This window comes from Marmota marmota, unplaced genomic scaffold (assembly GCF_001458135.2).
Source record: "Marmota marmota marmota unplaced genomic scaffold, marMar, whole genome shotgun sequence".
NCBI classification, from domain to species: Eukaryota; Metazoa; Chordata; class Mammalia; order Rodentia; family Sciuridae; genus Marmota; species Marmota marmota.
Window position 1 is genome coordinate 11,333,394 of NW_025999977.1, and position 27,469 is coordinate 11,360,862.

At 37.1% G+C, this 27,469-nt stretch overlaps 1 long non-coding RNA gene and 1 pseudogene across 1 annotated transcript in view; both read right to left on the reverse strand.

The window, feature by feature from the left end:
- The window catches only part of LOC125617311, a 29,391-nt gene extending 15,072 nt beyond the window's left edge, over positions 1-14,319 (reverse strand). Inside the window, exon 1 of the long non-coding RNA XR_007348292.1 lies at positions 13,964-14,319. This is a non-coding gene — a long non-coding RNA (uncharacterized LOC125617311). The remainder of the gene's footprint in view (positions 1-13,963) is intronic.
- Positions 14,320-14,321: 2 nt separating this feature from the next.
- LOC107136990 lies at positions 14,322-14,824 on the reverse strand (annotated as a pseudogene).
- Between the last annotated feature and the right edge of the window lie 12,645 nt (positions 14,825-27,469).

Sequence of the window (27,469 nt, forward strand, 5' to 3'; positions counted from 1 at the left end):
CTCTATATTTGTGCTCCTCGCTTCATTTAGTCACAGCAATGAAATAGCTGACTATACTACATAGGAAACAATCTTTTAGGATCACAATGAACTATTTCTTAAGCAGGATAAAAAGTGCACTCATGGGCTTGGGTGGTAGAGCGCTTGCCTTGCATGCATGAGGCACTGGATTCAATCTTCAGCACCACATAAAAATAAATAAAATAAAGATCTTGTGTCCATCTATAACTAAAATTTTTTTTTTAAAGTGCACTCACCATGAAGGAAAAGATTGAGCCATTGAACTAAGCTAACATTATTAATGCCTGGTCATCAAAACACATCATTGAGGGAGTGAAAAGGTGAGTCATAGGATTTATGTTCAGAGTACATAAAGAGCTTTTCCAAAAAATCAAGACAAATATAAACAAGCTATTAGAAAAATGGGCAAAAGATTTGGATGGACTTCACAAATGGACTACTAATAATACTTTATATGAGAACACACCTCAAATTCATTGTAATCACAGAAATTAAAATTAAAATGCACCATACATATCTACTGGCATGATTAAAATGACAAAGACTGACAATCCAATTATTAGTGATAATGTAGAGCTAGTGGAATCTCATACTTTGATAAAGGATTGTAAGCTGGTACAACCACTTCGGAAAATATATTAAATTGAACAATACACACCACAACCCAGCAATTTTATCCCTAAATACATGCCCTGCAGAAATGTGCACGTGTATCAACCAAAAGGTACATATAGGAATACTATTCATATTATTTCCAAACTGGATACAGCACAAAAATAGAATAGTTAAATAAATTGTAGCATATTTGTATAATTGAACACTATCTGCAATAAAAATGATTGAATTGCAACTATATTCAACCACATGGTTGAATTTCCCAAACAAAAGAACATATGCTTTATGAGTACAATTACATAAAGTTTAAAACCAGCTAATCCTTAAAAAAAATTTCACTCTTTATTAAAATTGTAACAAATAGAAAAATGCAGGAATCTTAAATACACAGAATATTTACAGAATATTACCAATAATTATTGAAACTGAACTTTCACGTAGGACTTGACTTTTTGCTGTTTTTATTTCTTGCCCCTTCTTCTTTGTGATGTGCAATCTTCCTATTAAGGTAATGTTAAGCTGTTGGGATAACTAATGTTGAGGGATATCATTTTTATGTAAGTTAGTTTCAATTTTATCTCCACTTTGTAAAGTTACCTCAGAATTGATTGATGACTATAAAAACTAATCACTTTTAGGAAACAGTTTGGACACTGTGTTTGTACTCTCAGGTGAACATCAAATAGAATTTTATGTTTGAAAAATTAGAAACAGTTAATTGTACTAAAATCATTACTCTCTCCTGAGGAAAGGACTTTTCAGACTATAATTATTAGTAATGCTTTGTAAATGAAAATGCAAGCATTGAAGAAATTAAATGCTCTATATAAAATTAGAGCCAGGAATGAGTCTTAGGAAATTTTGGTTCTTGTTTCTGTACCAAATCATCTGACCATGGGCAACTTTTAGAATTCAATAAAAAAATAAAAGAATCTATCAAGATAACCTATATGAATTAATATACAATGTTAATATACAATTATCTTTCACATTAAATTAATGAAATTACTTAGTATATACTTTAAGATATGAAAACTTACATCCTCAGTCTCAGCTGGTATCCTGCTGCCTAAGCTAGAAACCTGGGAGTCGATTCTCACTCCTTTCTCTCTCAATCAAATCAACCAAATTTTAAGTTCTGTTAGCTACTTTTTTCTTTTCTTTTGGAAAAATTTTAAGCTTACAAGAAAACTTGCAAGAGTAGTGTGAAGAATGTTTTTTCCTTGAAACATTTGAGCACAAGTTGCTCAAATCTCATTCTGGAGTACAATTCCACGGTATAAATGCACCATACCTGGTTTAACATTTCACCTATTACAACTAAAGTTGCTGTAACTTCTGGGTACAGGTTTTAGCGTGAACATTAGTTTTCATTCCTCTGGAATAAAGGCCCAGGAGGGCAACTGCTGGGTGGTTGCATGTTATTTTATAAGAAACTGCCAAGCTATTTTTTAGACTGGTTGTATTATTTTACACTCCCACCAGCAATGTATGAGTGACTTAGTTTTCACACATTCTCACCATCATTTGGTGATAATTTCACTATACTTTATTTTGGCCATACTGATAGGTGTGTAGCGATGTTGTAGGGACAAAGAAGGCAAGGCACCGAAGATAGCAGGAAACAGTTTTATTTGGCTACAGCCAGATTCAGAGGGCACAGCTTTTGCTGTAATCAATTAATCCCCTGAACCCCGAGTTCAGGGAGTTTCAGAATTTTATACTCAGCATGGAAGGGGAAGGGCTCAGAAGTTCACAGTCTGCAGAAGTTCACATAAAAGCAGCTTTTTCTTTCACTGTTCTGGGCAAGTTAACTCTTCAAGGACAACACCTGAGAAGGGGAGAGCTTCTCCCCTTTCTTTCCTCCCCCTGCCAGCTGTTACCATGGAGCCCATTTGTAACTCATCTTAAAAATGTAGACATCTCTGTGAAGCCCAGCTCAAGGCCAGAGGCCTTGTTTGCACATTTCTTCAAAGTACTATACTGGATACGTTTGTGAAAACTAGTAAGGGGGTGTCCAGCACCTGAAGTGCTGGTATCTTCTCAGCCAGTGGCCAAGTAAACAGGGCGACATGAAAATAGGAAGTTTATCTACATTGAACTCTTTTGCAGAGACTCTTTTGCTGACAGTCCTAAAATCAGCCATGTTGAAGATTTCTAGAGAGGCCCAGTTAAGACTTTTCAGTGGAGAAAGGGGGTGCCACTTCAGCGATATTCCATTGTGGTTTTATTTTACATTTCTTTACAGTCAATGATGTTGAACATCTCTTCATGGATTTTATTTTGCCTTCTGAATATTTTCTTTGATGAAATGTTTGTTCATGTCTTGTACCCATGTTCTAATAGGACTGTTAAATCTGGAGAGTTCTTTATGTATTTTAGCTATGAGTCCTTTGTCAGCTCTTGTGAATAGCACCCCTATCCCTGTCTGTGGCTTGTCCTTTCATTCTCTTAACAGAGTCTTCTACAGAGCAAAAATTTTAAATTTTGCTAAGGTCCAATTCATCAGTTTTTTTCCTTAATGGATCCTGTTTTTATGTCTAATCATCCAGAATTTTAAAATTTTTTTCCCCATTTGTTTCTAAAGTTTTGTAATTTTTTAATGTATTACATGTAAGTCCATGATTCATTTCATTTTAAAGTTTTAGAAGGTGTGGCATGAGGTTGAGGTTTATTTTATTTTTTTTGCCTCTCTGCGTCCATTTATTTCAGCACCATTTGTTGAAAAGGCTACCCTTTCTCCATCAAATTGCTTTCACACGTTATCAAAAATTGGTTGGCCATATATGTGCAGGTCTATTTCTGAATTCTCCAATCTGTTCATTGATCTATGTATCAATTTCCAACCAATATCACACTGTATTGATCACTGTAGCTAAATAGCAATATTAAAATTGCTCTAGAGTGATTCTTCTCTATTTCTTCTTTTTAAAAATTGTTTGAGCTATTCTGGCATCCATGCCTTTCCATGTAAATTTTAAAATAAGATTGTCTATGTCTAAAAAAAAAATAGCAGCAACAATAAAAACCTTTCTAGGATTCTTTTAGAAATCACAATTAACCTCTAGATAAATTTGGGGAGAATTGAAATTCTTCTTATATTAAGTATTCCAGTCCATATGCATGGTATGTTTCTCCGTTTTTTTTAGGTCTTCTCTGATTTCTTTTATTATCATTTTGTGATTTCAGCAAAAATATCATATACATGTTTTGTAAATGCATCCCTAGTATTTAATTTTCTTTGGGGTGATTATATATAGTATTATGCTTTTATTTTGATTTCAACATATTCATTGTTAGTATATAGAAGTGAATTGATTTTTGTGTGTCAATTTTGTATCCTGTGACCTCACTGAAATTATTAGTTCTAGGAGTTTTTTGGTAGAGTCATTGGGATTCTGTACATAAATAGCCCTGCCATCTGCAAATTGGAAAGTTTTATTTTTTATTTTTTACTTCTATATGCTTGCTTGCTTCCATCCTTCCACTGGTCAGAACTTTCAGTACTGTGACTGAATAAGAGAGGTAAGAGGACATCTTAGAGGGAAAAAAATCAGTCTTTTACCATTTGATATGATGTTGGATGTAGATTTTTGGTATATACTCTTTATCAAGTTGGGGAAATTCCTGCTATTTCTAGTTTGCTGAAAGTTTTAATTTTAAATTGGTGTTAGATTTTGCTTTAAAAGTGTGCTGGGCATGGTGGCACACACCTGTAATCCCAGGTAGTCAACTTAGAAGGCTGAGTCAGGAGGATTGCAAGTTCAAGACCAGCCTCAGTAATTTAATGAGGTTCTGAGCAGCCTAGACTCTGTTTCAAAATAAAAATATATGGGTATGGATATGTAGCTACGTACCAAAAATTTGGGTATGTAACTCAGTGATAAAGTGCCTCTGGGTTCAATTCCCAGTCCCAGATTTTGCTAAATATTTTTCTTCATCAATTTATATCATCACATTTTTTTTTCTTTAGCTTGTGGATATGGAGGATTATATTTGTTGTTTATTAAAATGTTGACCCAAGCTGGCATATCTGGGATAAAATCCACTTGGTTATGGTATACAATTCTTTGTATACATTGTTGGATGAGGTTTATTAACATTTTGTTGAGGATTTTTGCATCAACATGATAAAATGATCTGTAGTTTTCTTTTTCATATTGTCCTTGGTTTGGGTATCAGGGTAATATTGGCTTTATAAAATGAGCTGGGAAGTGTTTTGTCTTCTATTTTCTAGAATAGATTGAGCAAAATTGGTGTTAATTATTTTCTTTAAATATTTGGTTGAATTTCTGTACTCCAGTAGACTCTCTAGAAACAATGATTCCATTTTCAGGAGTTTGTAATTACAAATTGAGTTTCTTTAAAGGCTACAGGACTGCTCAAGTTATCTATTTCATCTTGGTTGAATTTCGGTAGTTTCTGGCTTCTGAAAGATTGATCCCTTTTTTCCTAAATTGTCAAATTTATGAGTATAAATTTATGACAATCCCAATCCCACATTATACTTTTAGTGGCTATAGAATCTGTAATGATTTCTCTTGTTTCACATTTGATATATAATAAAGTTGTGTCTTCTCTTTTATCATTTGTCAGTCTTGCTAGAAGTATATCAATTTTATTTATTGTTTTCAAACTTCAGGTTTTTATTTCATTGCTTTTCTTCATTATTTTCCTATTGAGTTCTATATCTTAAATTTCAATAATTTCTGTTCTTATCTTCATTTTTTCCTCTGTATGCTTTGAATTTATTTTGCTTTTTTCCTAGTTTTTGAGGTGGGATACTGAATTATTGATTTGAGACATTTCTTTTTTCCAATATAGCATATGGTATTATACATTTCCTTACATAAGCACTGCTTTGGCTAAATTGCACATATTTTAATACGTTGTATTTTAATTTTCACTCAATATATTTATTTTCAATTTCTTTTAAGACTTCCTATTTTACCCATGTATTATTAAGCAGTGTGTTGTTTAATTTCTAAGTGCTCAAAGATTTTCCTGTTTGAAAAGCATGTTACTTTATGTTACTGATTTTCGGTTGGATTTCATTGTGTCCAGAGAACATGCTTGGCATGATTTCAGCTCTTTAATATTTGTTGAGGTTTATTTGATTGCCCAGGATTTGGTCTGTGTTGGTGGATGTTCCATGGGTGCTTGTTGCTAGGTGTTCTCTAGATTAGATTCTGTTGGTTGATTATGTTATTGAGTTCTATATCTTTGCTGATTTTTTATTTATGGATTTCTATCAGTTGTTGAGATTGGAATGATGAATTTCCCAACTATAATTTTGTATTTGCCTATTTCTCCCTTTAACTCTATCAGTATCTGCTTTATGTGTTTTGTATGATAAATATATATGTATATATGTGTGTGTGTGTGTGTATATATATATATATATATATATATATATATATATATATATATATATATTTAAATCCACTCTTCCAGTCTCTGTTTTTTAATTTGTGTGTCTGGACCATTTACATCTAAGGTAATTATTGATATGTTTTGACTTTTATGAATTATTTTCTTTTTTTTAAAGACTTTTTTGTATTTATTTATTTATTTTTTTAGTTTTCGGTGGACACAACATCTTTGTTTGTACGTGGTGCTGCAGATCGAACCCAGGCCTCATGCATGCCAGGCGAGTGTGCTACCTCTTGAGACACATCCCCAGCCCATTATGAATTATTTTCAACTTGCTTTCTCTATCTCTAATTCATCTATTTCTCTTAAATTTTTTTTAGTTGTAGATGGACACAATATCTTTCTTTCTTTATTTTTATATGGTACTGAGGATCGAACCCAGTGCCTTACGCATGTGAGGCAAGTGCTCTACCACTGAGCTACAACCTGAGCCCCTTATTTCTCTTTTATATGAACATTTTAAAGAATTCCTTCTTGGTTGGTTTATAGTGTTTTGGGATATATTGCTTTATGTTTTCTTAGTAGTTGCTTTAGGTTCTCTAGTATACATGGCATAACTATCATAGTCTACCAGTATTGATACATTAATCTTTGAGTAATAGTAATGAACTATTATAAACACAACTCTTCTACTCATGGTTTGAACAATCCCACAATCTGAAGCAATTGTGTAGTGAAAGGATGCCTTCTGCATGTTTTTTTCTTCAGAGACTCAAGATTCTTGTCCTTTCTTACATTTCTTGCATCTAATATGTTAGCATTCACTTGCTATTTTACACGATCACTTAAAAAATAAATTATTGAAACAGACCCAGGAGCCAGCAAAGAGGATTGTTATTTGACTTTTACAATAGCTACTTAGTATCTGAATTTCCATGGTGTCTCAGCTGTAGTTGCATGTACACTAATTTCAGCATATTTCCTGAAATAGAACGATAGGAAGATCTCTACAGCAGGTGTCATGCAGGAAAGGCAATACTGGAATTTATAAAGCATGCCAATTTAGTTATTTCTTCAGCAGGTTCCGGCAAATGAAGCACTTTCTCTGTAAACATCTATTGACCCGTTACTGAGCCCTGGTATTATTTTCTGTGAAGTTGATTATTAAGGCTTTCTTTTGTACAGGTGTCTTAAAAACATATAAGAGCTACTGTTTCATCTTATTTGAGCATCTTTCATAATAAGGAAAAGATAAGAGGACTCCCAAATCACTTTGGTATTCCATCACCTGCTTTTAACTGAAGAATGATGAGAGGAGCCTACCATCATTCAACTCACAGCCAGTAATCCTGCTACATTATTCTGTACTTTAATTACCTTATTGAACATAGGGTTAAAAGATGTGAACAAAACGTCGAAGGCTTGCAAGTCCTAAATCATCCTTAGCCTTTATCATGCTTGTTCCATGGAATGGCAATTGTATGACACCTAACTGATTTTCCATTCTATTACCGTTTCATCTACAAGATTCACTATGCTATTGATTTTAGAAGAGCCAAAACAAAAACTCTCAGCCACCAAGGGAAGTACATAATTTAGTCACTATTCTGCAGACCTGTCAACTTAAAGATGTCAGATTTTTTTGACATGCTCAAATGTCTACATACACACACCGAAGCAACACATTCAACAAGAGCACTACCTTTCTTGTGCACAGCAAATGAAATTCTGAAAAAAATGTTTTCCAGTACTCTGTGTTCTTGAAGGAACTTTGTACCTAGGATTCATAGCTTGGGAAATCTCAAAAGATTTTTCTTTTCATTTCATCAACAGAAAATGGTATAAGTTTGACCACATCAATTGGGTACTTAATTTTTCTCTAAAAATTTCCTCTACCTATATGTTATTTACATTCTTTTTAATATCTGAATTAAAGATTAGTTATCATAGATATTGCGATATTGGAGTGAAATTTTTTAATATTTTATTTTTTAGTTGCAGTTGGACACAATATCTTTATTTCACTTATTTATTTTTATGTGGTGCTGAGGATTGAACCCAGGGTTTCGCACGTGCGAGGTGAGTGCTCTACCGCTGAGCCATAGCCCTAGTCCTGGAGTGAAATTTTTAAGTGGCAAAGTTGACATTATACTTATACTTCATATTCACAAGATATAAAGAATACTCAAGGAGCTGGGGATATAGCTCAGTTGGTAGCATGCTTGCCTTGGATGCATAAGGCCCTGGATTTGATGCCCAGCACCCCCACCACACACACACACACACACACAGAATACTCAAGTAAATGTGCTTTTTTGAAAGCCTCATGGCCAAAGTGGAATTAATATTCAAAAGTTTAATAGAGTTTTTATAGGTTATTTTCTGTTATGAATGCAGGCTGGTTCGCCAAGTACTTCTACAACTATTAGAATTTTAACATTACTGAAACATTACAATTATATATAACATCATCATTCCTTTTATTCTGCATTATATTATTATTTAAAGTTTTATAAACATATTGGCTCAGAAAGAATGTAAAGTTCTTCATAAAGTTACACAGCTACTGCCATCTTTCTAAATATTCATATTAACTGCCAATGTGTTTCCTTATTTGTTTAACAATTTGAAAGTTTTAAACTGATTTTTCTTTTGTTTTTGTGCGAAGAATCAAATCTAGGGCTTTGTGCATACTAAAATCGGTTTTATATGTAAATTTGGTAGCTTCACAGTCATCATTGATTACTGCAGCACTTTACTCCTCCAATAATAAATGCACATTCATATTTCATCCAACAGGTAGAATTTCCAATTATAAAACACATAGGAAAATTTATTCCAAAATTAAATCTAGAATGATCACTGATTTTTGTAAACAAAAATTCTAATAATAACAATGAAACTAAATTACATGCCTTCCTTATATAATTGTTGCTGAGTGGATGACAATCTATTCTTACACAGGATTACTGATTACTCAGAGGTTCAGGGATGTCAAAACTAATGTTAAAGTAGGTACTTAGTGGAAGCCAAAGTCAATTAGCAGATTCTGGTTGAATTCTGAAGCTGAACCTAAACTTCAGTGTATGCCTAATATATTTATTTGTTTATTATATAACGTCATACTGCATTAACATATACATTAATCGTGGACACTATAAAACGTGCAAAAATTTAAGATATTAAAAGTGAAAGATAGAAGTTATAACGTTTTCTTCCTGTATTTCAGGAAAATCTCTTGCACCTGGGGGAAACTTTCATACTCTGGGGTGGATGTACCCCACCTGGGGGACTACTGACTATATGATAAAGTTCAAACTCCTTAACCTGTTGTAACAGAAACTTCAAGTTCTGGTCACTGTTTTATCTGTCACCCCTCTTTGCCTTGAACCTTGTACTCTGACAACATCCAATTGCTTGTACTCCCCTGCATGTCATGCTGTTTCTTGCCTCTGTGGCTTAGCGGGGGCTGCACCCTGTGCCTAGCGTGTGGTCTTCTTTGTCTGGCTCCCTCCATTCACCCTTTTGTCACACCTCAGACATCACACTCTCCAGGAAGTTCCCTGACACTCCTTTTTTCTCCTTTGAGGCTGTGTTAGGTATCTTTCCTCTTAGCTCCCAAATTCCTAGTGTAGAATTTCTATTCTTACACTTATTAATTGTATTTTCATTGTCAAGGGGCACCCTGTACTGATTTAGCTTGTTTCTGTCACCCTGGAGGACTGAAGCAGAAATAGATCTTAAGTTGGGTTATAGAAAAGTAAAAAAAATATATAAATTGTATTTTCTGCACACTTGAGAGTTTTCAGACTGAGGTTTGAACCACTGCTCTTACTGACCTTGGCCCTGGGGTACAAAGAATCACACTATACCCAGGGGATTAAGTTCAAAGGTAAAGGAGGTAAAGAGTACATCATATTTTTCAGGTGGAGTGCTAGGAAATAGATGGCACTGCCAAATGTAGATGTTTGAGGAAAGTTTAATAGGGAACACAGGAAGATGTCAGTTGTGTGTAGGTAAACCAGGAGGGGCTGGATAGCACTCAGGGCTTGTAATAGCAGGGAGCTTCTTCTGCTTCCCCTATTCTAGGCCAGCAGAAACCATGGTAGGAACCCATGAGTCAGAGAAACCTGTATGGACAAGGAGCAGAGACCTTTCACATTTGTTTTCCTACAGGGAAACAAATACCCTGACCTTGCTCTCTGCCTCTGTCTCCTGCCAGCGACCTCTGCTTTTGTCTGAATCCTGCTGGAAGTTGTTGTTGGTGGTGGGGGCAGCCGGGTGGAACGAAGCAGCTTCTTGATACAGTTATGAGCACAGAGCATGGCAGGGAACCTGGAGAGAGGACCAGGAGGGTACACAGATGACATCCAGCACAACAGACAACCCCAAGTGCCCTTGAAACCCTTAAAATCCACCCCAGCCCATTTAGTCTTGAGATTTTGCATAAGATGATGAAAAACACTAAGATCTTTTTTTTTTTTTTAATTCTTTTACTGCTGAGAGGACTGCTCTCTCTCAGTTATTAAACAATGGTTGTTTGGCTGAAGTGGTGGGGAAATCTATAATGCAGACAATTAGGAAAATATCAGACATCACAGACTCAAGAGCCTTGGGGAACCAGGCAGGTGGATGCAGGTGGAGACCAGCCAGTGGGGGGCGGTCTCTGACTTGCTCTTCTAATGATATTCCTTTTATGAGCCTTTAGTTGATAACGATGAGCAACCAGTGTTGGCTAATCATTCTGGTTGCAGGACAGGATTAATATAAAGCAGTTTCTTCCCTTCTAGAAATCTCCTCATTAATTACAGGCATAAGGCTAGGAGAATTTCTGGAGGTGCATGTTGTGCACAGACTGTTCTACACGCTCTTTCAGAATCTGATCCTTAAATTCCCTCTATGTCCCTACAAGATAGGTATTATTACAATTGCTATTTTACAGGTGAGTAAATGGGTACGGAGAAGAAAAGGAGGAACCAGGTGACCTGTTCCATCTCTCCTGCAGTGCACTCTGAGCAGGATATTCTAGTTTGTAAAGGGAAAGAGGGATATTTATTAATTTTGAAACTTATTGAATCTAACCTAGCTTAAAAATGATTTGAGGTGTCTAGAATGTTTCTTCTTTGAAATGTATCAGAAGTAAATATGGAAAGCAATAAAGTTTATCTTTAAAGAGGCTGGGTATTTGTGTGGTCACGATCATGGCTGCCTTGATCTCTGGTGCAGGAAGTCATAGCAGACCCTCTTTCCTTTGTCTGGACATAGGCCTGGGCCTTTTGGGGCCTGTGGGTTTCCAGGGTGCACGTGCACCTTGCATTACAGGTATAGTCCATTGGAACAGACAAATGGTATGGAGAGGTGGGCTTGGTGGAACGTTCCTCCTCCATGGTTACCTTAGCTCACCGCCTGTAGCAGCTTTGTTTTGGATAACTTGTAAGTGTTCTGTCTTAACCATGGACATTTAGTCATATTCAAAAACATCAATATAAGACAAAATGTTATTTGAAAACTTCTACTACTGTGCTGAATCAGAGCGGTGACCAAGAACACCTTGCCTCATTCCTGATCTCAGGGGGAAACATGTATTCTTCCATCATGAAGAATAATGCTAGCTCTAGGTTTATAGGCCCTTTATACAGTTGAGGAGATTCTCCTGCGTTCTCAAGTTTATCATAAATAGGTATCTTGTTAAACGTTTTCACTGCATTCATTAATATGATCTTGTGATTCTCTCTTTAGCTTGTTGATATGGTAGATTGCGTTGGTTGCTTTTGAAACGTTGAACAAGCCTTACATAGCTAGTGGTGCATAATTCTTTCCATACAATACTGAATTAGATTTGTACATATTTTGTTGAGCATTATCACATCTAAGTTCATTAGAAATAGGTCTGAGTCGGGCGTGGTGGTGCACACCTGTAATTTCTGCAGCTCAGCCCCTGAGGCTGAGAGAGGAGGATCTAGAGTTCAAAGCCAGCCTTAGCAATGGTGAGACTCTGTCTCTAAATAAAATACAAAATAGGGCTGGGGATGGGGTTCAGTGATCGAGTGTCCCTGGGTTCATTACATGGTACCAAAAAAGAAAAAAAAAAGAAATATTGGTCTATAGTTTTCTTTTTTGTACTACCTTTGTATGGTATTGGACTCAGGGTAATACTAACTCCATAAAATGAATTAGGAAATGTTCTTTTCTATTTTGGGGAAGAGATTATGTAAAATTGGTCTTAACTCTTGTAATAATTCTCCAGGAAAACCACTGGGCCTGGAGATTTCTTTTTTGGGAGTTTTAAAATTATGAATTCAATTTCCTAATAGTAGGGCCATACAAATTATGTATTTTAAATTGAATGCATTGTGGTAGTTTGTTTTTCAAGGAATTTTTTCATTTTGTCTAAATAGTTATATTCAGTTGGGTCAAGTTTTTTTTTTTTCTTTTTTCTTTTTAGTATTACCTTATCCTTTTGATATCTGCAGGGTATGTTGTGGTATCTCATTTCATTCTTGATATTGGCAATTTTTGTCTTCTCTCTCTTTTTTCTTTGTCATTCTTTTCAGTGGTTTTCAAAGAACCAGAACTTTGTTTAATTTTTCTTTTGTTTTTCTGTTAAAAATTCCACTAATTTCTGTTCTTTGTGCATGCTTAGAGTTTATTTTGCTCTTCTTTTTAGTTCTTGAGGTGAGAGCTTAGATTGTTAATGTGTGTGTCCTCCCAAAAAAATCATGTTAAAACTTAATCATCAATGTGGTGATGCCTATTAGGCAGTAGGGCCATTGGGAGATGGGTAGGTCATAAGGACAAAACCCTCATGAATGGGATTAGCACTCTTATGAAAGAGGCCCAGAGAGCTGCCTTCCCCCTCTGCTGTGTGAGGACCAGTGTGAGGCATCCTCTATGAATCAGAAAGCAAGGCCTCACCAGACAGTGAATTTTCTAGCCCCTGTCCTTTATCTTCCCAGCCTGAAGACAGTGAGAATAAATTTTTCTGTTGTTCATAAGCTACCCATTTTATTATATTTTTATAGCAGCTTAAAAGGACTAAGACACTCTTTGACCCATGGATTATTTGGATTATTTAGAAGTGTGCTATTTAGTGTCCACATGTTTGGAAACTTTCCTGTTATCATTTTATTGTTGATATATAATCTGGTTCCATTTTGGTTGAAAAACAAAACACTGTATTATTTCAATACTTTTAAATTTATTCAGTTTTTTTTTTTTTAATGGTACAGGTGATTGAACCCAGGGATGCTCAACCACTGAGCCCAGCCCTTTTTTATATTTTATTTAGAGACAGGGCCTCACTAAGTTGCTGAGACTGGCTTTGAACTCGTGATCTTCCTTCCTCAGCCTCCTGAGCCACTGGGATTACAGGTGTGCACCACCACACCCGGCTTGAGGTGTGTTTTGTGGTACAGGTTATGGTATATATTCTATTAGCACCTGAAAGGAAACTGTATTTTGCCATCATTGAGTGGAGTGTTCCAAACGTGTCAGTCAGGTCCTGTGGGTAATCATGGTGACTCTTCACAGACTTGATTATTTTCTATCTAGTTGTTCAATCAATTTTTGAGTGTTGATAATTTCAACTATAATTGTAGATTTGTCTATTTCTCCTTTCAATTCTATAAGTTTTGTTTCATATATTTTATAGCTCTGTTAGTTGACTTATATACATTTAGAGTAGCTGTCACTTGGGATTAACCCTTTTATGGTTGTATAATACTCCTCTCAATCTCTGCCAGTTTTCTTTGCTCCAAAGTCTACTGTATTTGATATTAGTACAGTCATTCCTGCTTTCTTCTTATTCATGTTATAATATAACTTTTCCAAGCTCCTCCTTTCTTTCTTTCTTAGATGGAATCTTTTTGTTTGTTTGTTTGTTTTTTTGACCACTGACAGCATTATGCAGTTTTATTAACCATTCAAGTACAGTAGCATCTGGTAAGAGTGAGACATAATTGGGATTGAAAAGTGAACATATATTCAGCATCTAACAATTTGAAAGAAGCCACTACATACTCTTGACAAACATGTTTTCACAGAGCCAATACAGTACTAGCCATTAACCCAGTGCACCAAGTTCACTGAAGTAGAAAAGATACAACAAGAAAAATAGCTACATTAAAAAGACCAACACTTTAGAAAAAGATTAGAACATTTTCAGTTTCTCCCCTTTATCCCTTAAAACAACATCTTACAGTCTGGATCTACCTATAGGGTTCTACATCAGCTTTTAAATATTTTCAGAAGGGAAAAATAAAATGACACTGGCCAGAATGGTCTTTGGATATTTATGAAGAGGAAGGGGAGAAAGTCAGTTCTCAGAACAAATTTAGTCAGCTTCAGTCTCATCAGCAGGGTCTTTGGATTCTTTGTTCTTCAGCACTTCTTCAATGTGCTTATCCTTCCCTTGCAAATGCTCCAGTTTGGCAGCCATTTGTGCCTCTCGGTTTTCTTTGTTAGCTTCCATTTTGTGGTCAGTTTCTCTTCCGCCATTTTACTGAAGATGTTGTTTTCTTCTATGGGTTTCAGAAGCACTTCTTTCTCATGCTCTCATTCCTCAGCAAGCTACTTCAAGACCTCAGCTTCATGAGACTTGCATGTTTCTCCCACAGCTTCTAATTTCTTCTGAATTTCCTCCAGGGAAAGATCCTTCTTATTTGGAGGGGAAAGGGGGAAGAGCTGAGAATCAACTCAAAAGCCTGGCCTGAGGAACTCTTCTCACCAGTTCTTTCACCTGGATATCAGAAGAAGCCAAGAGACTGGCAGTGTATTGTACACAATCCACTGGTAAGGAAAGAAAGTCCTGCTTCATCTGAGGCACCTGGCCACACTCTTAGATGAAATCTTGTTCTGTTTTCCAAACTGGCCTCGAATTTGTGATCCTCCTACTTTGGCCTCCCAAGTTGCTGGGATTACAGACATGTGCTATAGCACCTGACTCTTAGAACATTATTTTGGGATTCCATTTCAATAGATATAGAAGATATAGATATAGATAGATAGTCTTTAAGCTTAATCTCTTTGTAGAGTATTTTAAGTGCTACATTTTATATATATATATATATATATATATATATATATATATATNTCCTTCCTTCCTTCCTTCCTTCCTTCCTTCCTTCCTTCCTTCCTTCCTTTCTTTCTTTCTTTTCCATGCTGACATTTGCACTAAAGGTACAAAGTTAAGATAGTTAAAACTGCTAGTGCCCTAGTACGAATTTAGGCAATGGGTCTAACTATACTAGTAGCCCTTAAATTCTTCACTGTCACAAACTTACAGGGGAGAAAAAAGGATAGTTTCCCTTAAGAATCTCCTTGAGAAAGTAGTAAAAATATTTTTTAATAAATTTTAAATTTTGAGAACATGTCTTTTTATTTGATAGCTTGGAAAATATGCATAGTTTGCTTTTGCTATATACCAAAGTGTGATGACTATCTTGTGGAAGAGCACTTGTGAGATCCTGTGAATTGAGAGCAGGATCAAATTCCCTATGCCCATGGAACACTTTTTTTTTTTTTTTTCTAAGTTGGTATGAACAACTAACAAACGTTGGTTATTCAGACTTGAGTATTTGGCAGTCATTTTCTTGAAAATGATTGAAGGGAGCCTGTGACTTTGAGGAAAACAACTGAATTTTTTTTTTTTTTTGCCAGTGATAAAATTTGAGCTTTCATGTGTAAATTCAAGTTTCATGTTTATGAAAACTTGTATCCATTGCTGTAAGCTCAGCAGCTTCCTAATGCATAACAACTTTTCTGTTGAGATTGGTGGGGATACTAACAAGGGTGATTTTTTCAAAAAATAAATTGTATAATGAAATGTGTCAGCATTCAGAAGACTGGAATAATTCAGTGAACCAGTGTTTTCCAATGACTAATGAGTGATGTTCAAAATTATGCATGGGCAAAAGATGCAAAGGGTAAAACATAATGATGGATTTTAGTGTAATAGAGTATGAAAAGTTCATCAATATGGCCTCAGATTCTACATTGTAAGTAACCTTTAAGTAACCTTTAAGAAATTATTATTATGTGTTGAAAAAACTGTATGGAATCCACACCACTGTGCTTCCTGCACTCTGCTGGAAGTTGGAGGGTGCTGGACCCCTGTGTAGCAGTACATAGGGCTGGAATATTACACTGTGTCTATATGTGAATATGGACAGTGAGCATTTACCAATATGTATCTGTCTACCTTTTCTTGTTTAAAAAAAGAAAAAAAAACTTGAAAAAAATGGGGTTCTAGAAGGTCAGCAAAGGATGGGCTTAAGATGTTTGTATGAGTTAAGTGGGCATTTTGACAACATGGCTTTTCCTTTGGCATGTTCAATTGTGATGTTCAACACACATCCTTGCTGTTTAAGATGACACTTTTATTTTTATTTTTTTATAATTTTTTTTTTGAGAGAGAGAAATTTTTAATATTTATTTTTTTTAGTTTTCGGCAGACACATCTTTACTTGTATGTGGTGCTGAGGATCGAACCTGGGCCGCACACATGCCAGGCGAGCACGCTACTGCTTGAGCCACATCCCCAGCCCCTAGGATGACACTTTTAAAAATAAAATTTCCTCCTAATGATGATTTGAGCCCTGCCACTCGATGGGAGAATCAGCAGAACCTGTAGGATCTTATTTGGAATTGACTTTCTCTATTGTAATTTTGTTTGTCTATTTTTAAATTTTCTTTTTTTCCGTTTTCACTAGAAAGAAAAAATGATGCTCAGTTTTAAACGTTAAAAGTGTACAAGCTTCTTTGTTACAATAAAACTAAGTGTGTACACACACCACCTAAAAATAAACTATTATATGTTGAATTTTGGCATAGTATTAGAGAAGAATATCCACAATCATCTGAAGAAGCAATTAAAACATCCCTTCCTTTTGTAATTACATATTCTTCCAGCCAAAGACTAATTGGAACACCGCTGAATTTGAGCAAGTTGGGTTTGTTATTCATGATGGTGAGGGAGAACATACATCCTAGGGAACTATTTGATATCTTGTAAAACAGTTTTTTAAAAAGACTTGTAGGATTTGGGCTTGTGGTAGGTGATTTTAGGGGAAGATTAAAGGAAGTAGGGCTTTGCTCTGGATTGGATGATGTCAGGAAGTGGAAATACTTCTATTATTGGGCATCTTAATCTTATCTATAGGAAGGTATATTGAGTTGATTAATAGCTCCCCAAAAGGTATATCTATCTCCATTCTAACCCTCAGAACCTGTGAATGTGAGCTTATTTGGAAAAGGATCTTTGTAAATACAATCAGGTTAAGGATCTTGATCCTTATTAATCCTAGATTATAGGAGTGGACCCTAAATTGAGTGACAAGGGTGTTTGTGAGAAAAAGACAGAGGGACATTTGAGACAGACAGAGAGGGCCATGGAAAGATGGAGGCAGAAGTCAAGCAACCACAGGCCAAGGAACTCTCAGAGCCTTGAGAAGCTGAAAGTAGCAAGGAAGCACCCTCCCCTGAGCATGTAGAAGAAGCATGGCCCCATCTACACCTTGATTTTGGACTTCAGGACTCTAGAACAGTAAGAGAATAAATTCCTGTTGTTTTAAACCATCAAGTTCATGGTAAGTTGTTACAGCAGCCCTAGGAAAGTGACACAGAAGGGCAGATAGGACAAATCCCGGAGCTGAAAGTGGTGAAGAAGTAGTGGTGACTCATAGCAACTAGAATAAAGGGACTGTTGCCTGTTTTTGTGGCCTGGATCAGTTCATGGTCTTATTTTTATCTTGGGCTGTCAAGTGGCCTTGTCTGAAGTAGATGTTCTGTGTCCTGGTTCCTGCTCAACAGGAGAACACTGAGGCCAGCTGTGGCCAGTTAGCTCCTAGCACACATCAACCTTGGGGGATAGCAGGGGCTGTCCTTCTGTTTCTCATGTGTGAGGATCGTTTTCTTCATAACTTCAACCTAAACTACATGTCAGACAATCCAGCTGTTTTTTTTTTTTTTTTGTCAAGCGAGATGTTAAATAGATTTTCCAAAAAGTAAAACCATGTTATTCTTCTAATGATTTTAAAAAGGATATTCTTCATAAAAATTTTATTTCTGAGACCACAAAGTGGGCTTCATATTATTAAAATACATAATTGGATTTGTTTATAAAGTTAACAGATACACAAAATACTTTTCCAGTTTTAATTTCTAACACAGTAAATAGAGCCACATTTTAAAAAACAGCTCTCTTTTGAAATCCCGAGTCATTTACCATGAACTTGACGGTTTAAAACAACAGGAATTTATTCTCTTACCATTCTAGAGTCCTGAAGTCCAAAATCAAGGTGTAGTTGTAGCATGTGCTTCTTCCACATGCTCAGGGGAGGGTGCTTCCTTGCTACTTACAGCTTCTTGAGGCTCTGCGAATTCCTGGGCCTGTGGTTGTGAAAAAACCATGAGCAAAGCCTGTCCAAGGAAGGGACATGACCTTTGTCCTTGGAAAGACCCACAGAGCACTCCTAGGCACATTCCCACCCTGCTAAGTGGTTTATTTACAAATAACAGGAGAGATCTGCTGCGCCAGGTGTCCCTGACTCAGTCAGGCTAGGTGGAGACCCATAGCAACCCTCTAGCAGCCACCAATCAGCATGAGACAGGGAAATACCTGGGATGCCAGATGACCCTCCCAGTAGTTTATGGTGGTTGATAACGTGTTGGGAAACCATGTAGTTCAGCATGAACACCCCTCTTGGCTTAAATCAATCAGTTCAAATGAATCCCCCTTTTGTAGTAACCAATCACCCCTCCCCAACTTGTTCCTGCCAGTGAATGTGCTAATCATGTTTTAGAATTGTTATTTGATTTTCCCGCGGTGTGTGATGATTTGCTAAGAGATGCTATGATGTATGTGGGGGTCCCTGCCTTCTCCAAAGAATGTATAAAACTGCTCAAACCCTGGGCTCAGGGCCTCTCAGCATCACCATTTGCTGTGTGTGCGCAGAGGACCGAGCTAGCTCGAAATAAACACCTCTTTGCTGTTTACATCGATCTTGGTCTCTGGTGGTCTTTTGGGGTCCCGAATTCGAGCATAACAGTTGCTTGACTTCTGCCTCCATCTTTCCATGGCCCTCTCTGTCTTAAATGTCCCTCTGTCTTTTTCCTCACAAACACCCTTGTCACTCAATTTAGGGTCCACTCGTGTAATCTAGGATTAATAAAGTATCAAGATCCTTAACTTGCCACTGCCAAAAATTTTGAGAGCTGGTGGCCTAGTTCATTGTCAGTTTTTGTACATATACCATGTGTGCTTGTCTAATTCTGGGGGACAGAGCTCTATATATGGCTACTAAATCAATGCTGTTGTGTTCCCATCATTTATAATAATTGTAAATGTCTGATCTATTAATAATTTGGAAAAGTAAATTGAAATTTCCCACTTTGATGATAAATCTGTTCATTTATGTCTGTAGTTCTCTCAATTTTTACTTTATATATTATAAACACATTTGAGTAATCTAGACTGAATGGCTTACTAGCTGTGTGCCCTAGGGCAATTAACTCATTCCCTCCAGGACTTATTTGTCTCATTTGCGTAATATGAATAATAATAGGACTAACCCATAAGGCCATTTTTGATAAATACTTGTTATTGCTGTTATGGGCAGTGCTTCCCGGAGGAGCAGAACAGGGCAGCAGCTGGATCTGTCCAGTTGGGATTTTGGCTCAAGAAAGTTGGGGGAGAAAAATAAGTGGATAAAGGACATCAAGAAAGTTAGAAAGGTAAGAATGGGAGTTTAGGTTGGATAGGAGAAGCAGCCAGCCTGAGCGATGGGGAGCAAATGCTGTGGCAGCTTAATGAGAGTTAAGGACTAGAACAGGGAAGACATCCAGGTTGAGCTGCAGACACAATTACCAGGGCAAATTTGAGGTCCAGTGTGAGGCCTCACGGGTGATGGAATGAGGGGTGAGGCAGACGGACAGATTATTCACATGGTTGCTGAAGATACATACAACAGGATGGTGCTGGATGGATAAGAGAACCCAAAGTCTGCTAACACCCGTTGACCAGCAGATGAACAGGTGACATGGAGCAGCATAATGGTGCTATTCTCAAAACAAAAGTCATGCCTTGAGAGTGCAAACCCTGTCTGTGACATAGGGGCTTTGGGTGGACCAGCCACCTTCTCTGGAAAACAGATGCAGGGGAGCAGGACCTTCTTCAGGAGAGGCAGCTTCCAGGGTCAGGAAGAAGGTGGAGGGGTTTCCTGGGGTGGGAGGGAACTGGTAATGTCAGGGAGGATGTTTCTTATGAGAGAAATGGCATAGTGGGTTCCCAGAGAGAAGACACAGGGACTTTCCATCTGGAGAGGTGGCAAAGGATGAGCAGGGTATGAGGCATGCTGGGACTGGCTGGCTGAAAGGTTCCAAACACTATTGCAGACAATATTGTCATACTTGAGCCTAGGGTGGTATCCGTTTTTTAATGACTGTAGGCAAGGGTTTGGGCAATAAGGGACAGTTACCAGATAGGCTTTCTAAAAAACAGCGTGGCCTTGCTGTAGAATAGCCTGTCCCCTGAAGTAATGAATTATCCACCATAATTTATAATGCTTCTTTCAACAGAAGCACAATTGTCAGGGACCGCCAAGAGGGTTGCACAGCAAGACTTGAAATTTTGACTCTGAAAATCTCTGGAATTTTGAATATAGTATTTGGCTATGGCCCCCTCTAGTGGCCATTATTCAGAATTAACCAGAATACAAATACTGCAGAAATGAATCTATAATCTCAAATCCAAAGACTAGAGTTGGTGTCTTTGAGGGAATAGCCTGAATTCTGCTATGTGGCCAATTATGCCTGAAATATAACGAGGCATCTTAGTGCTCACTGTTTGAGTCACATTCATGATTTTTTTTTTTAAACTTGAGGTTGCTACATAAGGAAGATGCCTGTGGCTGATAGTCTGCTGTACCAGGGCTGGCAGGATGAGACAATCAGACTCCTGTCTTCATGGTGCTTACACTCTAGTATGGGGAATGGATCATCAGTAACCCATAAATAATAAAGTGACAGACTCAGATTAGTGCTTCGCAGGCAATAAGCAGAGTGCAAAGACAGGGATGAAAGAGGGTGACCTACCTTGAATTGAAGTGGCTGGGGACTGCCTCTTTGAAGAGAAGACAGTTAAATGAAAAGAGGCAGAAGAATGTTTTAGGCTGCAAAGCAAAAGTACAAGAGCCCCATGATGGGGAGTAGCTCGTCCTGCTCTGGGAGTTCACAGAAGACGGGCACAACTAGACAAAAATTAGCAGGTTGAGCTGGATGTAGTGGTATATGCCTATAAATCCAGCGACTTGCAGGTTGAGGCAGGAGGATCACAAGTTTGAGACCAGCCTCAGCAATTTAGCAGGACCCTCAGGAACTTAGCAAGATCCTGTTTCAAGAAATAAAAAAGGACTAGTGATATAGTTCAATGGTAAAGTGCCCCTGGGCTCAATTAAAAAAATTAACAGGAGGCATAAGCTATGGGTTGTGTCTGGAAGAGATGGAAAGGGATCAGATCATGCCAGTCCTTGTTGGCCACAGGAAACCTCAAAGGCCATGAGAAGTTCATTAATGACAACTTTCATCCTACTTTAACAGATTGTATTTATTCATTTAAAAACATTTTTTTTTGTAGTTGTAGATGGACAAAATGGCTTTATTTGTTTATTTTTATGTGATGCTGAGGATCGAACCCAGTGCCTCATGCATGCTAGGCAAGCACTCTGCCACTGAGCTACAGCCTCAGTCAAGATTGTATGTATTTTAAAAATTAATTTTGTTGAATTATCTCTCTTCAGCATATATATATATATTTTGGGTGCTGGGGATTGAACCCATGGCCTTGTGCATGCAAGGCAAGCACTCTACCAATTGAGCTATATCCCCAGCCCCTCTCCTCAGCTTCTAAACAAATTGAAGAAATATTTAAAAACTCAAAGAGGAGTTTACATTAACTAATTAAATCTGTTGGCTTATCAGACCATAGATTTTGTTACAAAACTTTTTTTTTTTTGTACCAGAATTGGTAGTGAATCAATACAGGATGTTCAATTGGAAGCACCATGTTCTGTTGTTAAAAAAAAACTTTCCCAGTTACCTAGGATGTTGTTCTCTTGAAGCGAACAACATTTCAGGTACCCATGTCTTCCTAGGGAGGAATTGGAGAGAGTTTTCATTTTTAATGATGGACTTCTGAATTTGAACTATTTCATCCCAAAAGAAGACTTACCAGAATTAACCAAGCCCAAAAGTATGGCAGTTCTTCTACAACATGAAACTGAAAAACAGCATGGTTTTATTTAGTACATCATGGACTTTTAGGAGGGAGCTAAAAATGTAAAGCTCAGTGCAACCAGCCTCCTTTGATCTAAGTATTTCTTTTCTTTTTCTTTAAATTTATTTAATTATTTTAATTAGGTATATATGACAGCAGAATGCATTTTGATTCATTGTACACAACTGCAGCACAACTTTTCATTTCTCTGGTTGTACATGATGTAGCGTCACACCACATGTGCAGTCATACATGTACCTAGGGTAATGATGTCCATCTCATTCCACCATCTTCACTGCCTCCATACCCCCAGTATTTCTTAATTAGAAGAAGCACTGTGAGAAATGAGAAGGGTACATGCCAGACAAAGACAGCACTGCTAAGTTCATAAAAGGAAAAATGTTGAATGTGACTTCGTGCATCCAGCCTGTGGGCCCACTGTGCAGGCACGCTATGTGACTGTGCTAGGGTCACAGCCTCATCTACCTGTGCATAAGCACCTAGGTGCTAGATGGTATGACAGGATGATAGTAGAGCTCATGTCATCAGATAATGCAAGATGTGTGAATGTGGTAGTTTTTTGGTCAGAAAGTGTAGTACCGGACTCTGGTTTAAAACGGGCAGCTGTAAGAACAGTATTTGATGAGGAGGAAGAGACAGGGGGAGGATCGGCATCAGTCGGACTGATTGTGTCATCCAAGGGACTGATTGTGGCAAAAGGAAATGAACATTAGGGTGTCTCATTACTGCTTCACTCATCTACAGGGAGTGGGAACATTGACTGGGGAACCTTCAAATTTTAACCACGATCAAAAATTTTTATGTTGCAAACTGAATCATATTCTAAAAACATAAGTACAGTTTATAAGTGTAAGTTTGAAGTATTAGGCTCATCTCTACGACAACTTTGTGAGTACTGGCACAAGATTTATTTATTTATTTATTTATATTCTAATTTGTTATATATGACAGGATAATGCAATTTACTTCATATTACACATATAGAGCACAATTTTTCATATTTCTGGTTGTACACAAAGTAAAGTCACACCATTTGTGTCTTCACACATGTACTTAGGGTAATGATGTTCATCTCATTCCCCCATCTTTCCTACCCCCATGCCCCCTCCTTTCCCCTCCTTCCCCTCTGCCCTATCTAGAGTTCGTCTATTCCTCCAATGCTCCCCCCAACTCCCATTATGAAGCAGCATCCTCATATCAAAGAAAACATTAGGCATTTGGTTTTGGGGGATTGGCTTACTTCACTTAGCATTTTATTTTCCAACTCCATCCATTTACAAATCATGCAGATGTCATGATTTTATTCTCTTTTAATGCTGAGTAATATTCCATTGTGTATATATACCACATTTTCTTTATCCATTCATCTGCTGAAGGGCATCCAGGTTGGTTCCACAATTTAGCGATTGTGAATTGTGCTGCTATAAACATTGATGTGGCTCTGTCCCTGTAGTGTGTTGTTTTTAAGCCCTTTAGGAATAAACTGAGGAGTGGGATAGCTGGGTCAAATAGTGGTTCCATTCCCAGTTTTCCAAAGAATTTCCATACTGCTTTCCAGATTGGTTGCACCAATTTGCAGTCCCACCAGCAATGTGTGAATGTGCCTTTCCCCCCACATCCTCGCCAATACTTACTATTGTTTGTATTCTTGATAGCTGCCATTCTGACTGGACTGAGATGAAATCTTAGAGTAGTTTTGATTTGCATTTCTCTAATTGTTAGAGATGTTGAACATTTTTTTTCATATATTTGTTGATTGATTGTATATCATCTTCTGAGAAGTGCTGGCACATGATTTTAATGGCCAAGTTTGCACTTTCACATATAATCAATCAAGATGGTGCTAAGTGATGACATTGGACTATTTTGTTTATATTTGTAGAATTATTTTATTGTGTTCCATAAAGGGTTTGTTTAATACTAAAAATAAAATTTGCATGTCACCCATTCCAACTAAAACCATAAACCTGTTGCTGTGGCAGCACATGGCCATGTTTATCCCCAGGATACAATATGGCTGGACTGGCCTAATGGAAAGAAGGATTATGCTTGTCAGAATATGTGCACTTACTCAAGGAGGCTAATAGCCAATCAACCACGCAGAAAGCCTGTGGGTCATAGTATTCACACCTCCAGCTTATAGTTAAGGAGTACATGGATATGGCACAAAAACCTAGGTTCAGTCAACAGATGGTTAATATTCAGCATGCTTATATCATAGGTGAAGTCTCATTTTCCTTATGTAAAAAAACGGACATAATAATGTCTACCTAAAAAGGTCACCAAAAGTCACCAAAACAACTCAGTGAGCTAAGTATCATAATTAAGCCCATTTTTCAGATGAGATAATATTTCTAAGTTATGCCAAGTTGCTAACCATTTAGGTTGTACCAATTTTTATCTTATCATCGGAATGTACATGTTCTCATTGTTGCATTTGTGTGTGTGTATGTGTGTGTGTGTGTGTGTGGCACTGGAGATTAAACCTGGGGTTCTTAACCACTGTGCCACATCCTCAGCCCTTTTTTAATTTTTTTTTTAATTCAGAGACAGAGTCTTGCTAAGCTGCTGAGGGCTTTGCTAAGTTGCTGAGGCTGGCTTTGAACTTGTGATCCTCTTGCCTCAGCCTCTGAAACCACTGTAATTATAGATGTGCACCACCATGCCTGGCCTTGTTGTTCCTTTTGAAATTAAAATTATTATTTGTTAATGGAGTGAGTGTGAAACAGGTTGTCTCTTTTCCATTGATCCATAAATTTCTTTGTATATTCTGCATACACGTAGTAAATAGTTCCTCCTAGCTTGTATCTTTTTTTCTGTTTATATTGACTTCTGATGAAAAAAAAATTCTAATTTTAATATAATTGTTTATTCTTTTTTTGGTTCTGCTTTTCTTGAGTCTTATTATCTTCCTTTAATTGAAAACTTTCTATCTTTTCTAAGTCATTCTGTTGTAGTGTGTCTTGAGAGAAGAGTAATCAAATCTGGTAGCTTCTTGTCTCTGAATATATGAATTTAATTTATTTACATTTGTTTTCATCAAGGATATGTTTAGACTTATTTCTAGCTTATTTTTTCTTCACTATTTATAATCCTTTTTATCAGCTTTCTCCTATCCTTCCCTGTCTTCTGTTGAATTAGTAAATTTTTATAAATTCTTTGTAATTATGGAATATGCATATTTTATATCTATCTGTTTAGGTTTTCTTTAATATTTCACACACATATATATGTTTTAAATATTTTTTAGTTGTTGATGGGCCTTTATTTTATTTATTTGTATGTGGTGCCAAGAATTGCACCCAGTGCGCCATGTATGCTAGGCAAGCGTGCTACCACTGAGCTACACCCCCCAGCCCTGCACATATATTTTTAACCATAAGTTTTTCATACTGTCTAAAATTTTCCATATTTCTATCTGCTTTCTGATTATTATAAAAAACTTCACTGGAAAGCAGTAGGGAGGTTCCTCAGAAAATTTGGAATGGAACCACCATTTGGCCCAGTTATCCCACTCCTCAGCCTATACCCAAAGGACTTAAAATCAGTGTATTATAGTGACATAGTCACCTTAATGTTCATAGCAGCTCAATTCACAATAGCTAAGCTATGGAACCAATGTAGGTGCCCTTCAACTGATTAATGGATAAAGAGAAACAGCACCAACAGGCTATAGATACAGATATAAAGGAAGAGGTCTCTTATGAGGGATTGGCTCACTTGACTGTAGAGCCTGAGAAGTCTCATGATCTGCAATCTGAAGCTGGAGGCCCAGGAAAGGTGTAGGCTCATTCCAGTCCAAACACACTTTCAAGCCTGAGAAACAGGGGAGCCAATGGTATAAGTTCCACTCAAATCAGAAGGTTTGAGCTCTGGGAACTCTGGTGTCTAGGGATAAAAGAGGGATGTCCCAGTTCAAGAAGAGGAAGAGAGAACTCACTTTTCCTTCCCAGTTTGTTTCATTCAATTCTCCGTGGGTTGGAGATGCCCACATGCATGGGTGAGGGTGTGTCTTTCTACTCAGTCTATTGACTCAAATGCTAATTCCTGTGGAAACACTCTTACAAACCCAGCCAGAAATAGGGTTTTATAAATGATCTGTGCATCCCTTAGCCCAGTCCAACTGACACATCAAATTCACCATCACACCGTGTAAGTTCCCTTTTTGCCTAACTTTAAGTTCCCTGTGGCATGCAAAACTTTGTAAATATAGAAAGTAAATCTGACTCTATTTAAAGAAATATAAACAAAGGGTAACTATTTCTGTGTTTTTACATGAAAATTGAGAAAGGTAATGTTAGAGATTTTTTTAGTTTTTCAAATGTTTATTTTTGGGGGCTGGGGATGTGGCTCAAGCGGTAGCCTGGCATGCGTGCGGCCCGGGTTCGATCCTCAGCAACACATACAAACAAAGATGTTGTGTTCGCCAAAAACTAAAAAAATAAATAAATTCTCTTTAAAAACAAAAACAAAAACAAAAAACAAATGTTTATTTTTGGAAGACATGTAAGAGATTCATATGGTAACAACTTGAAAGGTATGAATGGCATGGTTTCCTAGTACTCTACTACAATTCTCTAGATTCAGCTATTATTCTCAACTTCTTATTTGTCCTAGATATTACATAGATGTCTGTATGTCCACACACACACAGAAACACAATTTGTCACAGCAATTTAGAATTATGTTAATGTGGAAGTTGGCTAAACGCTTTGTAAGGCTGTTGTCTTTGGGTCTGATGCTGGAACTTTAGGTCTGCAGGACAGGCAGTGGGAAGGGAATATGGATATAAAATAGGAGGGAGCAAGCTGGAACCCATCAGTATGGGTTGGAATCTCTTGTCAAAGCCTTTCACTTAATCGTGTGGGTAACTTCAAGAAGAAGCTACTACCTTTCACAGAACTAAACACATATCTGAGCCTAGAGTTGGAAAAATTAAAGAAGAATTCAGGAAAAGATAAAATAGCTAGCCCAGTTGCTACCACCTGCCAACATATAAACAACAATGTGCGTGAACTACAAAGTGCCTACTTCCACCTTTTATGCACAAAAATAAAATGGATGCTATTTCACTTCTGCCTTCTAAATCTTGGGCAAAAATGTCTCTGCAGGGTGACTCTAATCACAAACATGTGGAAAGGAATTTTGGGAAATGTAGTTCCAGCTGGT